The sequence below is a fragment of the Podarcis muralis genome, chromosome 9 (assembly GCF_964188315.1).
Source record: "Podarcis muralis chromosome 9, rPodMur119.hap1.1, whole genome shotgun sequence".
Lineage (NCBI taxonomy): Eukaryota > Metazoa > Chordata > Lepidosauria > Squamata > Lacertidae > Podarcis > Podarcis muralis.
Window position 1 is genome coordinate 40,946,602 of NC_135663.1, and position 14,235 is coordinate 40,960,836.

A 14,235-nucleotide genomic window follows, 5' to 3' on the forward strand; every position below is an offset into this window, starting at 1 on the left:
GAATTCAAGGAACAAATGCTACATGAGTCACAATGCTTGCTACATAGGAAGCTGCCTTATTACTGAGTCAATGGCTGCTAAGCTACGATTGTTCTGTTCTACCTTTGCTGACAGTAGCCCTCTGAATATCCATTGCTGGGAATCGCAAGTGGGGCAGTAGCTGTTGCACTCAAGTTCTGCTTAAGGGCTTCCTCCCATGGACACCTATACAAGCCCTGTGATAAAAGAGTGCTATAGATGGGCCTTTGGCCTGATCCAGCTGGGCTCTTAGACCAGGGGTCCATCTTGCATTGTATTGTCTGCACAGACTGGTGGCAGCTCTCCACAGTTTCAATTGGAGGATAAACCCAGGCATACCTGGAGATGCTGGGGATTGAACCTGAGACCTTCTGCATGCAAGGCAGATGCTCTACCATTGAGCTATGGCATATTCCTCCCTTGCTCACTGCTTGCTTCTATGGAGTTAGTTCCTTGACCTAGCTTTTGCTTCATCTGGCCTCCATTACCCCAAGTCAGCTTGGCTCAGAAAAAGGATCAAGACAGAAAAGAGGGGGCAAGCTCTGGTGCTCAATGAAGCGAAAAAGAAAAAAGGTGCTTCTACATGTTTTGAAGTTAACTCCTTCGAGAGCTATGGACAGAAACAATGAACAGCATTAGTAACACGATTTGTAAAAATAGATCGTAAGTAATACACATGTTATAGAACGTTTAACATGGTCCAAAAAAGTATTAAATGCATAACACAAAATCTAGCTCTCCTGGACTTTTTTTGAAGTCCATATCGGACTTCAAAAAAAATGAAAAAGAAGAAACAATGTTTGCCAGGTACCAAACTTAGACCTTAGCCATGAAATGTTAAAACCTCATTTTTTTCCTCTAAAGAGTGAATGGTAATTTATCTTAAATGTAAATACAATCTTGAGATGCTCACCACCAGCCCTAACATTTACCAAACATGCAGAAAAAATGTGCCTGAAATGAAGGTAAGTATGTGGCGGGCCAATATATGACCAGGGCAGACCTGCGTGTCATGAAACATCAGATTGCAGCTAGGGTTTGGCCCTGGAGGCGCCCTGAAATATCAGTCATGGGGGCTGAGCATGGAAGCAGCTAATCAATTGCTTCCTGTGCTTAAACATGGGAGATACCTGAGCCTATGGATACCATGCCCTGTAGGGTGTGTGTGTGTGTGTGTGTGTGTGTGTGTGTGTGTGTGTGTGTGTGTGTAAGTTGAGGCTTCTCAGATTGTGGTTTCTCAGTTTTGTTTGAACTCCAAGATCTACCAGCGGAAGCCAAGTGCAAAAGACATGTTGTTAGAATGAAAGAGCAGGGTGCCTCTGAGGACATTCTGAGCCTAGGCATTTGTTTTCAGTGCAAGAACTGGGCTGGTCTCACAAAGATTTCCCCTAAGAGTCCTCTCCTTGTTTCCTCTCTACATTTCAGCAGCCTAGTAGAGGCATGGAAATTTATTTTGCTGCTGATAATGTTAGAGTCAGAAGGCAGGAACATTGCTGAACAACCGCAAATCACCCAGAGATCAGTCAGTAGATGCTGATCTACTTTCTGATTATACGACAAGTAATCAGTTCCCTTTAATAACTATGCAGTGGGACAATTGTGCCTACATGCACTTCAAGCACAAGTTCAGCAAACACAAAAGTTCAACAACACCATTAAAAATAAGAACATATGGAAAACATTTAAAATAATTTAAAAGTATGTGCTGCCATCACATACTCGCTCCTAGATGACACAGAGCTGCGCTTGGCAGTCCTGTTACCTATAAATGTGTCTGCAGGTGGCATTCAGTTGGTGGGGTGGGGGGAGAGGAAGGAAAGAGTCATACAGCTTGAAAACCTCTGGGTCTTCCAAGATGCCTGAAGAGGCTCTTTCTGAAAGGCACCTCTCTGCAATAAGAAGCAAATGGAGAGAGGTCCAACCAAGCTAATTTTAGCTCCGAGGAGTTTTGTGCCGTAACTAAAGTTGTGCCCTGGGAATACTGTGGCAGCTTGAGTGGGCTGCTTCTACACTCATAGCATGCAGCTCCAACCCTTCAGGTTATTTCCAAGCCGGTGCCTTTTTCCCAGAGAGTACATATGCAAGAGTTCTCTGATGCGGAGCACCTGAAGCAACTCACATGTTATTATCTCTGGCAAATGCAAGGCATGTATAATGAATGCAGACATCAGTCAGAGCATGTGAACTGCTTCCTAAGCACCATAAATAGATGCAGAAAGGTCAGTTGCTCTTTTTCAGAGTGGGGAGCATGTGGCTTTCCAGATGTTGTTTGACTCCAATTCCCATCAGCCACAGCCAGCATGGCCAATGGGACCAGTTGATTTCCCCTCCCAAGTGGAAACTAACCAAGCCAGCTATCTACTATTGTTTCAGCGAAAATACCCAATCTCTCCACATTTCCCCACAGGGTACGGCTTCAGCTACCTGCAGCCGCACAGCACTCTGCCTTTGCTTCTGCTTAGGAACTGTTGAACAATCATGTTGTTGCCTCATCCATTTGGCTAATTGTTCTGTTTTAAAAATGAGCATTTGAAAACAGTGCCAGACAAATGAAGATCCTATTTAACTTTTGCAGGAATGGATAATGCCACAGGCAGTCCTGCTTATGTGTTTTTTGGGGCACGTTGATGAATAAATATTGTGATGACCCGAAGTCATGTGAAAGGCTTGGTAGAGAATGGATAGTTTCACAACACGTAAGAGGCACAAAGGCTTTATTTTCTTCCGATGTAGGAATAACAATGAGAAAGTTAAATCTAGTGTACAAATGATAGTGCATATTGTTTGTCAAGCTGTGGGAGAAAACTCCTTTTCATATTATATTTCCTGGCAAATGAAAAAAGGACAGGAACATAGGAAGCTGGCAAAAGACCATTGGCCCAGTTAGCTCAGTATTAACTACAATGATTGGCAGCAGCTGTCCAGATTTTCTTTCCTAGCCCTTGATGTTGAAACTTGGAGCGTTTGTATGCAAAGCACTTACTTCACCACTGAGCTCTGGCTGAAGATCACATCACCCACACTGTTTGATTAAATATCCTTTCTCTCTGCCTTGTTCTTCATTTTTGGAAGTTAGCTGGGTGAACTGGCCTTGTTCAAAACTTGCAAAACACTTTGCTCTTCTCTGGCCATGTAGAGGGTCACTTGAAACATACCTGGCTTCCAGCGAGGTTCATCTGTCCCCTTTCTAAGAAAGTCTAGAAGAGTGCAACCCTACATGTCTCTACTCAGAAGCAAGTTCCATGGTTTTGAGTGAGGCCTACTCCCAGGGATGTCTGTATAGTGGGTTGCAAGTTTATACTCTTTTGTCTACTGATGTTGTATCTGCTACTGGGTCTATGCAGAAACAGCTCACTGTGTGAGATGGGGTGGAGCTGCTCGCTTCCTGGCAAATGAGTCACTGTTGCCGGGAAGTAGAGAGAAGGGAAGAGGCAGCAGGGAAGTCAGCATGCTACACCAGCAGAACAAGTCCCGTGCTCCTTGCAGTATTTTTGCACCACAACAAACTCCGTACCGCATCACTATTCCCTTCCAGATAAGCAACAGTGACCTACCTGCTGGGAAGCTGATGTAGTGGCCCAACTCACCATGTAAGCCAGTTCTGCTTCAAGCGTATACAGTTGTTCCTTGGAAGACGAACAGAATCCATTCCGGAAGTCTGTCTGACTTCCTAAACATTCAGAAACCAAACTGCAGAAACCAATCGGAAGCAGCTGAAACCACGTCAGACATTTGGCTTCCTAAAGAACGTTAAAAAACACTCACTTCTGGGTTTCGATCATTTGGGAGCCAATTTGTTTGAGATCCAAGGTATGATTGCACTAGAAATTTAGCTTTGCAGAATTGAAGTGGATTAAAGCACGGTCACTATGGCGCAACAAATCTCCTTTTTAAAAACATGCCCCATTGGGAAAGTAATGGGGAGATGTAGTGAAAAGTGTGAGGTGAACGAATGATTAACTGGAAGATGTGTGAACACCCTGCAAGCAAATCAGGATGAGTGCCGATTGTCATATAACCACCTCGTAAACAAATCATAACAAATGCTCAGTAACAACCATAGTCTAACCAGTGTGTAAGCTTTGTGGAAGTAAAACAGGATGAAGAAGCAGGTCATCTGGAGAAGCCCTAAGTCAAACATCAGAGCAAGTCACACTTTCAAAGTGTTGAACAAATACTTATTAATCATTGCATTATCGTTGTAAAGAGGATAAATGGCTAGAGACAGGTAGCCAAATGGGTAGAATGAAACACTAAATGGTGAGTCTGCAGGGATCTGATGTAGAACTCTGAGCTCTTGTATAGCTTAGCATAAACACCTGGCTCTGCCTCCTGTTTCAGCAAATTTGTAGAAATGAAATATAATGGGGCACATATTTCAAGGAAATGGGGAGGTGGTATTGGGGCACTTGGTGATCCACACAGAACTGAGCAGGTACATAAGCAGAGTTCTAATGGATCCTTGCTGGGAATTCAAACCTGAGCACAGATGGTACATTCCATTAAGGAGAGAAATGCTGCCGGAACAGAAATTCTACATACTGCCTTGAATCTCCCGCAGCACCCTGGCACTGCCTTGCCTGTATTAAAATGCTGGCTCCAGAGTCCGAGGGGGCTCCCGGCAGTCATAGCTCATATGGTATGCTTTCCTGAGTGGTGGCAAGTTCAAGGTTGCCTTTACAAGATCAGAAAAACAAAGGCAGCTCTGTTAAAGCACAATAACTCCCTCTCCTCTCAAATCCACAGTTGGGTAATACCGAACAAGCGTTCACAACATAGAGGACATGGTGCATTGCAAACAACAGCACCGCCACAAACATTTTCAAATGTATTTGTTAAATTGGCACCTCACCTTTCCAACAAATGGGGTGTGTGTGTAAAATAAAACACACAAGAAAAGAATGAAAGGACAGGTAAAACATAAAATCAACAAAAGGAAAAGGCCACCTAAAACCAATTACATCATATTTACAAGCCATTTTTACAGCCTGTCTAGATCATGTCTTTGCCTGCTGGTGTAAAGTCATTGGAGACAGGCCTCCCTTGGCCAAGAATTCCAGTTCCTAAGTGCAGCCACCAAGAAGGCCCACACCTGAATTAAACTAAAGGCCTTATTTCACCCAGATAGCAATATTTTGTAGCAATGCAATAAGGCTAGACTTCCTAGCTGGTGCTTTAGTTGAGAGTCTTAATATACGCATATTTCTTATCCAAAAAGTTAAAGTCAGAGTAGACCCACTGAAGTTAATGGACATGGCTAACTTGCAACCTTTAATTATTGCAGAATTTCCCAGAGTTACATCCAACACTAGACCCTACACTGCAGAGTCTTGATCTGCCTTAACCTCTACACACACTGGCTGCAATACTCTTATTCATAAGTGGTTCTAAAAATGAAAATGTTAATGTAGTATAATCTAAAGAAATGTAAAATGTTGCATCCAGATTGCCTTTTTCCATATCAAATTAGCTAATTTCCTCCCAAAGGGAGGTGTAAAATAGCCAGCAGTAAATGACTGCGGGGACATTTGGACATTTGGGAGGGGGTGTGTGTGTTATTGTGGTGATGGCGGGGTGTGTAAATGGCTGCCCCCACTGGCCAAAAAGCAAAATCAAACATTGACCACCTCATTTTCAAACTACCCTAAAGCTTTTAGAGTTCACCCTCCCTAGAGATTACTCCAATACTTTGGATGGCATTTTTTTGCCCCCATCAGGAAAAATGGGGTCAGGAAAGGATCTGGGCTGAATAATTTGGCTCAGAACTATAAGAAAAGCACAGTGAAAATGAAAACTGCTCTCTGATCTCCCTTCCAGAGGTGATTCCACGAATCCTTTCAAGGTCCTGGAACATGTCAACTCATTATCAGCGGTATTGTCTTAAGATTGGACAAGAGATTGCACTGGCTGGAACTTTCATAACTACAGATTGCTTTAAAATGAAAGTAATAAGCTGATATGACCCCCAAAATGTAAAATGTTCCATGCTGTGTCAAAATGCCTTTCACCATGCCAAACATAATAGCAGTTCTTTTCCCCCCTTCAGTCAAAGGAAGGTCATTTGGAGCCAGGATGACTGTAACTAACTCAACAGTCCAAGTTACCAGGAACATCTGTTGCAGGGGAAAATACAGGTAAATGGCTAGGAAATAGCTGGGGAGTCCTGTGGGAGGTGAGAGCAAATTTGGCAAAGGGACATACTTCCCCCACCTCTCTTTCCCCCACCTGGCTAAGAATGTTATAATCTAGGTGTCTCTGTGTGACAAGAACAATGCACACTGCAGTTTGAGGTCCTCTCCCAATCCAGACTATCATTTTTTGCAGGAGGAATTCAATTGCATACTGATGGTTTTAGGTTTGCACAGAGAAATTGGTTTTAAAAGCACCCAGGCAATCTTGTGAAACAAACCAAACTTTTAAAAAAAAACAAATTGACTTTTTTGTGATAAGGAACATGCATTAGAAAGCGTGGGGTGCTAATTGAGTGATGAGAAATCGTATAGCCTCCGTGCAAACAAATCAGGCTCAGTAAACCACAAAAGTTACAGAACCTCCATGGAAGTTTTGTGCAAACGAAACAGCGTGAGTGCCGAATTAGAAGGTCACACGGAAGCGCCCTGAATTAGAGCTGAAGAAATGCACAGGGAGCTACGTTCTGAGCCATGTTAGCAAACAGCATTTTGAGGTGCTGGCTAGGGTTGCCATACTCCTGGAAAACCCGGACATGTCCTCTTTTTAGGGGTCAACATGCCCATCTGGATGAATTTTCACATTTCAAAGGAAATGTCTGGGTTTTGGGTGGGGGCTTGCACATGCTTGGGAGGGCACTGTGCCCCAGTAGCAGATGCACCGCAGCAGAGTAAGGCTGTCTCAGTGAAGATCAGGTAGGAGCTGGGGTCCGTGAGCCAGTGTGGTGTAGTGGTTAAGAGTGGTGGACTCGTAATCTGGTGAACTGGGTTTGATTCCCCGCTCCTCCACATGCAGCTGCTGGGTAACCTTGGGCTAGTCACACTTCTTTGAAGTCTCTCAGCCCCACTCACCTCACAGAGTGTTTGTTGTGAGGGAGGAAGGGAAAGAAAAATGTTAGCCACTTTGAGACTCCTTTGGGTAGTGATAAAGTGGGATATCAAATCCAAACTCTTCTTCTTTTTCTTCTGCCCGGGCTGGCAGCAGCTCAGGCTTTGGTGGCTTTGGTTTGGGCTTTGGCTCAGGCTGCTCTGCATGCTGCAGCTGCTGCCAGCCTGAGCTGGGGAAAGAGGTGCATGGGCACAGAGGTGGCCCCATGTGCCCACATGCCTCTTTCCCTGGCTCGGGCTGGCAGCAGTTCGGGCTGCCCTCTTTTTTGCTCTTCAAGATATAGCAGCCCTGGAGTTGGCTCTTTCTCCAGAAATATTCAGCATGGGAGCAATGGAGTCTTGACACTGTATCTCTGCTAGTGGTGCAGTTCTGCCGTTTTAGACCCTGAACATACAGGGTGGGTGTGTAGCTTTAAATGGCCATATGTATTCAATTAATGTTTCTTTTCTTCCATCCTCGCTGCACACCATGCTTTATGACTGTGCGTTCCTGATACATTAGAAGGACAAATAAACAAGATGAAAAAACATGTTCAAATCCTGAGAAAAAGGAAATATCCTTAGAATGCTCAGTGCCATGTCTTAAACTCACTCAGATCATAGCACCGTCATAACTAGAAGAATAAAATGAGAGTCTGCTTCTGCTATCCTAAGCACAGTTGATGTCGAAAAGGCTAATATATGTTTTGAAATGAAAATAATAGAATGCTGATGCCCAGAATTTTCCCATTTGATAGGGATTCCGTTTGTGGAGTATGTGAATCAGCATGTTATTTCCTCAGTAATCCATTCTAGTGTGAATGAATGAGTGTGGGAAAACGCACACACATATCCTAGCCCTTTGTTGTGCTGTTAATACCAAATAGACTTTTGCTGGCCTGTAAATGTTAAAATTGTATTTGCTTGATTGTAACTTAGTGGCTGATCTGTGATTGTAATAATAAAGATTGATTGAAATGATAAAGTGAACATATTCCCCCTTTTATGTGCCCAGCTGCCTGCTCCCTGACTATAAAATGTTTTTAAAAATACAAGGAAAGGATGTGGTTGGTGGCAACCAGATTCGGCCCTGGGCCCAGCTGCTGACACCAGGCCTGTTTGCTGCTGCCCCATCATCTCCCACTCCCTGGTTAGTCCAGCCCAAGCGATTTAGCCCAAGCAATACCTCATGCCTCCCAGAGGCTCTGCACAACACCTCTCATCAGCCCCAGATTGCATGTCCAGTGATCATGTAAAACCGAGTTACAGTCCAAAATATTTTGCAGAGCAGCAGATTGGGGAAGGCTGTCTTTAATCAATGCAGCACAGAGACCAACTAGTCTGTCTGTCAAGCCAGAACATGGGAACCAAGAGGAGAAAGGATGACGAAGGTATGGATTTCATTCTCCTGTTCAGTGTCCTTCTTACTGGCTTTAGGAACACATTGACCACATTAATATACCTCCTTGAGGCATTTCCCATTCTGTGTGCTCTTCATGAGTAGAATGGTGGATATGGTTTTAATGAATGAATAAATCTGTTTGGCAGTATGTGGCAAGCTGAATATTAGTCAACAGGGTGCTACATGTGCCATGGATCTGATGCAAGAATGATTGACTTGTGGTCCTCCAAATGTTGGACTACAACTCCCATCATTCCTCACCATTGGGCAGGTTGGCTGCCCAACATCTGGAGGGTCATGGGCTCCCCTTCCCTGATCTAATGCAATGTGACAATTTTTATGTCCTCATTGATCATTCAAGTAACATTAATAGCTTTTTAAAAAGATCTCATTGAAGCATACAGTCTTGAGTGCAAAATTAGTTCTTACTTAAATAAGGTGGGGAATTCAACAAAAGGAGTAGATTGACATAGTAGCAATATAATCAGTGGTCATGGCATCTAAGCATAACTTATTAAATCCTCATGTGGCAACTCAAACTTTGACAAGGATAGCAAGCAGAATAGAGTTGTTTTCCCCATCACAATTTTTCTCTTAATAAGATCCTGAGCGACGAGTTATTTCAACTCGTCGCTCAGGATCTTATTAAGAGAAAAACTGCGATGATAGTTTCTGCTTCAACCCAAGGGCTGGTTAATCTGCTTCCTTCACAGCTGCAACTGCTTCAGAGCAGCTTGCTTCAGTCAAATGCTGTGATGGAAGAGAGGAAACACATTAAAATCCCAACTTTGAACTGGCCAATCAGGGGCCCTCCAGTGGGCGGAGCCTTGCTAGTGGACTGTGAATCGGGTGCTTCCATTCCGGTCTTCCCATGACACATAAAAGCTGACTGCACTTGGCATCTTCAGCGCAGGCAGGAGAGGCATAAGGTCTGTTGGCAAAGATAGAATGCCCAATATATAGGAAGGTGACCCTTTCCATGGAATAGCCATCTAGCATCCAGTGTCACTTCATAATGAATATTGATTCATTATGGCAGCTTACATTGCATTATCTCCATGTAATCTCTGTAGAGGCAGGATGTTTACAGCTCTTGTAAGCGGCCTTTCAATTTGTTCTAGTGTTAGAAAAGGGCACCCAGCCATCAAAATGTGTCATGCTTCATGTTTATTGCTTGTGCTCTCTATCTTCTGTTGAGGTCCAAAAGGTTGCTCTTAGACAGGAATTTTTGTTTTCCCCTTTTCAATGATGAAGGTTTTATAGCCAGTTTCATCCTGTGACATGACATCAGTGATGGGAAGGAGCAGCATGAAGGCCACCACCACATCACTCCCTCTTCCACTCTGACCTGATTTCCTACAGCAGCAGCATGAAGGTGCGGGCAAACAGACCTTGTCTAGGGGTCCCGTCCCTGAGGCAAGAACACCACTGACACGAGACCATCAACCGTGTCTCACTAATGGAAGCCCAGGCTTGCTGGTCTCATAATGGTGCTTAGGGACAAAGGTGTTTGTGTGGGTGTGTGGAAATATAATTTGTTCGACAGAGATAGATAGGCATTTCTGTGTGCCTTCCTTTCATTTTATGGCTCTCTACCTGTGAAACAATGGTGTTCATTCAATGTGCTAAAAGACAATAAATTATTAAGGCTGGAGAGACAGTAGTATGAGATATGAGAAAATATTACATTGTTTGCTGATATAATAACAACAGGAATGCTCTTTGATATCTCTCTTTTAGGTGGAAAATAGATATATACAGTGGTACCTCGGGTTAAGTACTTAATTCATTCTGGAGGTCCGTTCTTAACCTGAAACTGTTCTTAACCTGAAGCACCACTTAGCTAATGGGGCCTCCCACTGCTGCCGCGCCGCCAGAGCACAATTTCTGTTCTCATCCTGAAGCAAAGTTCTTAACTCGAGGTACTATTTCTGGGTTAGTGGAGTCTGTAACCTGAAGCGTATGTAACCCGAGGTACCATTGTAGTTGTAGCTATTCTTCATATTCTATTGTACACCCTTTTATATTATTTTATGGTGCTCACTTTGGCAGCACTATACTGAAACTGGAACAATATTATTTTATGCTATAGTTTTTCCATTTTGTTGCATGCACATGAGATTACCCCATTCGTTTTCATGCAGGATACAATCCAGTGTGGGATCACTGATCCCTAAAAAGTTTTAAATTGTTGTGGATTGCAGAGAGTTAGGGTTTCATATAGCACTGGGGTGAAATGAAAGCTAGCAAAGCCATTTTGTTTTTACCAGCAAAATACCCACCCAACCAGTTTTGTTGCGTTGGGGGAGGGGTGGTGGTGGTTTCCAGATTAGCTCCTGGTGAGGTGTGCTCTGCATCTGGTACTTGGATGAAAATCAGCAAAACTTTCCCTACTTATATCTAGCTGCTCAACAACAACCAACATTCTCGATACAGATCTGCTTAAAAAATGGTTTAGTCCTTGTTTCACATTCCATGGGATGCAAAGTTCATTAATTAAAGGTGCTGATGCAAATGACAGCACAGCGTTTATAAGAGAACCACTTGGGAATTGTGCCTACAAGGTGTTCTGAATTGAAGCCAGCTTCCCTCCCAATGAAAACAGCAGCTTTGGTAGGTGGGTGGTAGCATGGGAAAAGAGAGGAGTCCAGGATTAATCCCCCCCATCCTATGAAGCCCTGTTCCTGCTATTTGCACTACAAAAATCATGCATGTTAATAGCATTCACACAAACCCACATCTGCTTTGTCCCATCAATGAGCTGGTTTTGACACATGCTCGCTCCCTGTGGTATTCATTTTCAATTTGTTCAGATTGCTTAGAAATGAAGGCCACACATTGGCTCCCTGTGGGATTCAGAAAGATTTAATTAGTGAATCTAATCTAATCCCTTAAAAACTATACTCACCTTGAGATGTGGCTGTGCTGGTCCTCTGCGCATCTGTAGAGATGGGGAAGAAATTCTTTTGAATTCTCTTGAATTTGCATCGAAAGATGAACCTACCCAATTTATAGTATCAGAATTGTAGATTTGGAAGGGACACAAGGGTCATCTAGTCCAACCCCCTGCAATGCAGGAATCTCAACTAAAGCATCCATGGCGGACACTTCCTGAAACAATACACAAACCGAAGCCTTGTCATCATTTGAAATTCACACTTCTGCATTGCAGTTCTCCAATCAAGTAGTGTGTAGAAAAATGTGCATACAAAGTACTGTGTACACAAGAATGCATCTGTTAGTGAAACTAACATACTACAGAAAAATGTATGCAAAAATGTGTATATTTGGCAAAAAAAAAATGCATACCAAAATTAAGAGAAATATGCATTAAAATGCTGAGTTTTCATTTAAAAATGAATTTGTAAGCTTATGTGGAAGTGTGGAGAACCAAACTTAAGAATGGAAAAAAGAGATACAGGATGGCAGGAACTAAACTGACAGATTCACCCATGCCTAGCAATATGTCAACAGGGCCTCATGTCAAATCTCTCTCTCTCTCTCCCTCCCTCTCTCTCAACATTCCCCAGATTTGGTATTAAATATTGTATCTATTCTAGGGAAGAAATGCTAGTGACTTTAGTAAAAACTGAGCCAAATAAACCATACATAAACAGATGGAAAAGGGTTCTAGTACTATGTGGATTGCATCATTTTAACAGAGCTCTTTCAGTGCAAATGACCTGTTTTACCTTGCTCTTTCGTTGGCTTAAGCAGGTTCAATGCATAGTTTATGGGAGTGAGATAGAGAGTGACAGTGACTGCTCATAGCCCTAGAACAGATCGCAAGGACTTCACAAATCAATTTTGTTTCCATGACCAGTAGTGGCAAAAAGCAAGTCCTTGGAGGGCTAACACAAGTTTATCATCACAAATGTGTATCTTCTGCCAAATGAACAGCGGATACGAGCAGTCAGTTGATGCAGGGCTGTGGCTCCATCACAGCAGGTTTCTCCCTTAAAAGCAATTCTTAGCAATACAGAACAAGAATATTGATGAAAAGAGGGAGCCACTGCATAGCCCAACTTTAATGAAATTTCTTTACAATTATACTTTTAAATTAGAAGTAGCATCTGTTCTTTGGTTCAAATCTGGCCACCTAATTTCACAGTTCAGTTGGAAACGGCACCAGGTAATAAGGAGGGAACTTAAGGTGGGAGGGAACTCATACGGATTTACATTTTTGGAGTGGTGAGAAATACGCTTTTAATTAAACATTTCTACATCCCTTCCAGTCTTCCCGACCATTTTTTAAAATATATATTGCAGGACAGATTTTACGGGTCTCATTATTTGCCACACCTAAATCCTCTGGTGATAGCAGAATGCAGAGACATAAAACTGAAAAACACTTAACTGAATATGAAGTGTTTTATGGGGCAGGTTGGCGGTGATTCATCACCAGGCATGCAAATTCCTTGTCAGCATTGGCAAAGATGCCCAAGTGCAAATTGTAGGGTTGCGAAGCTTCTGTCGCTGTCCATGGTATTTGAAATGTTTCATACCTATTTAAGAAACTCCCTTCCCTAATGCCGTTACTTCTTCTACTGCAAAGATAGTGATTTATTCTCCTTCTTTCCTGCCTTGACTACTTTAAGGCTGCAATCATGTGCCTGCACAGTACATACTTAACTTGAGAGAAAGCTCCACTGAGACTAGTGGGACATACTTTTGAATAAACACATATATCATTGAACTTCTTTCTGGTTTGCCCCTTTACCAGCTTCACCCTCTCTCCTCCATTTCTCACTCTGCTTCTAGCCTGATTTATTTTGCGGGCTAAACTCCATGTTATATTAAGCATGCTTTGAAAAAGTGTATGCTCAACACAGATCCCTTTACAGTGGTGCCTCGCAAGATGAAATTAATTCGTTCTGCAAGTTTTGTCGTCTTGCGATTTTTTCCGTCTTGCAAAGCATGGTGTCGGAAAAGTTTTGGAAAAGCTTCAAAAATCACCAAAGCCTTTAAAAACCTCAAAAAAGGCTACCACACCGCTTTCTATGAGTTGCTCCTCGAAGTCAAGTCGCAACTGTATTAACGGTGTTAAGAAAAAGGAAACAAACTTGCAAGACGTTTCCGTCTTGCGAAGCAAGCCCATAGGGAAAATCGTCTTGCGAAGCAGCTCAAAAAACAAAAAACCGTTCCGTCTAGCGAGTTTTTTGTCTTGCGAGGCATTCGTCTTGCGAGGTACCACTGTATTTCTCAATGAAAAAAACAGTCAAGCAGCTCCACACACACACACACACACACACACACCGCCCCAACCTGGCTTGCAACCACATTGTGCGAGGGGGAAGAAATTCACTGCAATGTTTTCTTGCCTAAAATTGCCCTGCCCTAGCTGCTTTTAGCTCAACATGGTGCTACTTTCAGTAAGCAGCATGCAAATAGAGCAGCAGGGGGGAAACTCAGAGCCAAGTATTCCTGGAAACTGCCAGTGTCTTACTCTTTTTTGGCTATCCAATTTAACTTGCACTTTGATGGATGATCATAGTCATCACTGATCAGTTGTTTGAGAAGTCGCTATTTGCAAGAGAACGTTTATGTTGCTCCTTGTTTCATTTGCCATTGTGAAAATCTCTATAGGTTCAGGAGGCAGAGCTATAGTAAAAAACAGAAGAGGCTCTTAGCACAGGGTTAGAAAACTTCCAGATGTCGCTGAACTACAACTCAAGACTGAACTTTTTTCTTTTCTTTTCTTTTAAAATGACTTGCAGCTCTTCACAGAAGACAAAAGCACTAGCTGGAAGCAATCTATAT